Source organism: Solanum pennellii, chromosome 12 (genome assembly GCF_001406875.1).
Source record: "Solanum pennellii chromosome 12, SPENNV200".
NCBI lineage: Eukaryota > Viridiplantae > Streptophyta > Magnoliopsida > Solanales > Solanaceae > Solanum > Solanum pennellii.
The window spans coordinates 43207891-43211939 of record NC_028648.1 but is presented as its reverse complement, the minus strand read 5'-3'; the positions used below and the strand labels follow the sequence as shown (position 1 = coordinate 43211939).

The following is a 4049-nucleotide window of genomic DNA, read 5'->3' as shown; positions in this document are numbered from 1 at the left end:
AATATACTCGACTCGAATATTTCCCATGTTGACGAGAGATTCGAGGTCATAGCAAAAACTGAGACATCTTAAGATGCTATGATCTACAGCATCGTGCTAAGCACAAGGTTTGAAGATTTCTCCCCCAACAGGATTGAGGCCTCTATAATCATCGTGGAGGGGGGCTAAGACCCCATTCTTGACAAAATCCATGTAGATATGCAAAATTTATTCTTTGAACAGAGTGAAATAATGACAAACAAACCGAGTGCACTTAATTGGCTCCAATGTATCCTAAGCGAGAACGGTATTATTACCCCACGTGTGCGAGATGTTCCTAATGTCGATCTGGCAGCAGATCCTCATTTTAAGTTGCACGCATTCCTCTATAATAAGCCCTCGCTGGTTTGGGTGGATGGCACAAACTTTTGAATAGTTCTCTTGCCGAAAGGTTAAAAATGCTCCTTTCTGAGGTGCCCATCCGAGATGTTCGTACAAAAGGGCGCAAGACAACCCTCGCTCCCACACTATGCGTTGGTTCGTAGACTTGAGGAGTGATCCACTTATCTCCTCCTCTCAAACGGCCCAAAAAGGAAGGTTTGTAAACGATTTCCTCGTTGGCGTCTTCCCCAGTCGCTCCAGGGTAGGTGTAATCAGGACCAATGTTAGCTTCTTGCATGCGGACAGAGTATTTCCCGCGCATTCTTTGAAGTTTGTCAATCATTTTGCTATGGAAGGCTTTGTTATTCTTCCTCAGTGAGGCCATCCTCTCTCTCATAGAGGTGAATTCTGCCATTTCCACTGTCAGCTCCTCATCAAATGACACATTTCTGGCTAACAGAATAGTGGTTTCTGACTCAATCCTCGCCTCTCTTGCTTCCCTTTCTTGCACCTTCAGTCAAAACATCTCTAATTTCTCATTCAAGTCTTCTCTATCCATCTCAATGTCTTTTTTCCTTTTCATCTTTGATGCCAGATTCTCATCCAGCGTCGCAGTTACAGCTTTGTAGATCGTTGTGGCCAATTCAACCCTGAGCCCTTTCTCCTTGGTCTTTTGAATTTCTCAAGTGATTTGTTCGATCTTTCTTTGTAACTCTTCTTCAATGAGTTCCATATGGATATTCTTACCCTTATCCATAGTAGTGATTTGCTTTTCCTCAGACAGTAGAGTAATGCTTTAGGATTTGGGATATGAGAGGTGTCTTTGAGTGAGAAACACAAGACTCGGAAAATTTTTGTCGGACATTTTTGTGATAGTGACTTGTGTATTTCTGGGAATTTCTGGCAGGAGTGGTTTTACGATATCCTCATTCATAGCAAAAAATCACATAACAAGTTAAAACACATATATCGCGTCCTAAACATACTTGTGACCCTTTTATGCTAAGGGTAGGCCTAACGAATTGAAGGATGTATATGCTTTTTTAACCCGAGTTATTATCCTAAAACTACTTCATTAATAACATTCAAAATGTCTGATAAACATAAAACAAGGAAATAGTTCTTAAAATAAATTACAAAACAAAGTAGAAATAAAGCAGTCCTACGCAGGGGAATAAAATTCAAGCGTCCTCTGATCCTTCGCCAAGTCTGATCCTTTTGACGATGTTGACCTCTTCCCACATAGCATATTTGTTTGCCCAAAGATGATATCTCGCAAATCGAGCTCTTTCTTGATGTCTGAACCCCTCTATCGATTGAATCTGTTGTTCCATGCTATCATCTAACTCTGTCATGCACTGTCTGTCTCTTCGTAGCTCTTGTTTCAGTTGAGCTATGCCATTGGCGTCTTCTGAGTGACGACGTTGATGCTCTAATACATTTTTATCAAACTTCTCTTGAAGTCGAACTTGATGTTTGGCTCTAACATTTGCAATAATGTGAGGGGAGGGATGTTTGGACCAGGCTCAATAGTTCTAGCGAGACTCGTTTTCAATCATTCTTTGTACTCCCTAGAACATTCTTGACAAAACCTGTTTGGTACAGGTTCACCCAACACTCTTCGAGATCTCCACATCCTACGTATGTCTTCAGCAAATGCAACTCGTCTATTCTCGTGGTCAGTTGCAAATTTCCTCATATCTTTGATCTGGGGCAACTCTTGTTTCCCTCCTAGTTGCGTTAGGACTCGAAGGGGAGCATATGGTCTAGTCCCTATTAACCCAGCAAATACCAAGTAAGTGACTTTTTCTGTTCAAACCACCATATTCTTAGTTACCACCAAATTTTCTATTAACCATTGTACGTCTTCTTCTATCAACCCTGGAAGCCTCGGATACCAAAAACTTTCTCCTCCAGTCTTATTGCAGCGATTGTGGTACAACCACCAATCATGACCATGTAGCTCATCTGACCGCTTTAGGGGATCTGGTTCTTTTGGATTATGAGTTTTGATCAAATGTCGCATAATCCACCACTATAGTATCAGATTACACCCATGAAACAAGCGTTCTCCACTCTGACATTTGACTAAAGCCCTATAGATGTCGGCCAAAAATCATAGGCGCTAAAATGTAGTACTTTATTGATGATTTATAGTTAACTCCGTAAAAGATGACATTAGTAACTATAAACACACTAGGATAAATAGTGTATTTTGACCCTTGAGGGCAAACCATCGTTTCGAGTAAACATATTGCAAATGCGAGAGGACGCGTCTCTTTCCATTTTTCTTTTGAAATGAACTTGTGTTTATATTTATCATAAGAACTTGCGCGTCCAAACCAGTAGTATAGTTTTCTGAAAGGTATATTTGGGTCAGGGAGCTTGTCCATCCAATCTGTTTTAACCAATCACAGTTTTTCTCTAATTTTGGTGAAATCCCATATTGTGGAATTTAGGAGATCTATATTTGGATGTCATTTCCTTTTGTTGCACATGGAGATGCTTTAGTAACTCATAAGGATTTCTTCTATTTTTGGCGTCAACTCCACTTCCCCAAATCGAAAGACCATATGCTCGCTATCTCAGAATTTCACCATTGTTCCAATTAGACCGAGTGAAGCATTCATTTCTAGCAGTGACAGGAGGTAACCTATGTGTTTCTGAACGATCATTTTATCGTCGTTGTTCATGAATCTCCACCATACTTTGAGGAATGGAAGGGGGGATAGTAGCCATTCTTGTTCTTAGTGGCTCGTGTGTTGGATTTATCCTGCAAAAATAGCAGACAAAGATTAGTTAACCCCCACCCCCGTAGACAACAAATCATTTTCAAAACTCACATACATCCTTCAATTATCACATAAGTATGGTTGTCTTTTTTGGAAATTTGGGCCAATGGACAAAAGGTGGACTTCTAATGGGCCCCACACGCGTTGGATGTTGGATCGTCCTAGTTCAAATGCTCCTGAAGTTAGGATTTAGGCTCTGCTCTATGCTAGTTGACTAGGATAGACTTTTGAAAAAACCGGAAACCTAAACGGATAATTTGGGCTGGACTTGCGACAACCATTGGACGCATAGCGAACCAATGAATTTCCGCTAATTCCGAAAGAAGGTGAGTATAAGAAAGTCCGGCTGCGGTTTCACAAACCGCCTTTTAATATACTATATAATATAGAACGGAATATGCCATGAAATCAATGCCAATTTATAATTTAAACAAATCAATCACATATGAGCAATTTAATAATAACAATTAGTAAAATTAGTCAAATCCTTTTGATTAGAACTTAAGTAATCCTCAACAGAGTCGCCATTTCAGTTTTACGAAAATACATAAGTGATGTAAAAAATGACTAACTTTCAAAAAATCAATTAGTCTTAGGATTTAAGAAAAATCGACTTTCCAAATTAACACAGTCGCCACTTGATTTTTTGTAAAAATCAAGAAAAACTTAAAATTGTATTTCAATAGATTTAAACAGATAAAAATCAGTTGAAAAAGGGTTTGAAGTTCAATGTACATTCCGAGAAGGTGTTAGGCCCTCTGAATGTCCGCTAACTCGCGGTTGACCGACGATTCGACTAAATGACCTTTTAAAATATTTTTTTCCAAATTTAAACTATGTAATGAGAAAATTTATCTACTTACTTATTATTAATATATATATATATATATATATATA

General features: G+C 38.9%; 1 long non-coding RNA gene across 1 annotated transcript in view; it reads right to left on the bottom strand.

Annotated features, from left to right (window-relative positions):
• Positions 1 to 1416: 1416 nt before the first annotated feature.
• The window catches only part of LOC114075103, a 6486-nt gene continuing 3853 nt past the window's right edge, over positions 1417 to 4049 (bottom strand). Inside the window, exon 2 of the long non-coding RNA XR_003575450.1 lies at positions 1417 to 3133. This is a non-coding gene — a long non-coding RNA (uncharacterized LOC114075103). The remainder of the gene's footprint in view (positions 3134 to 4049) is intronic.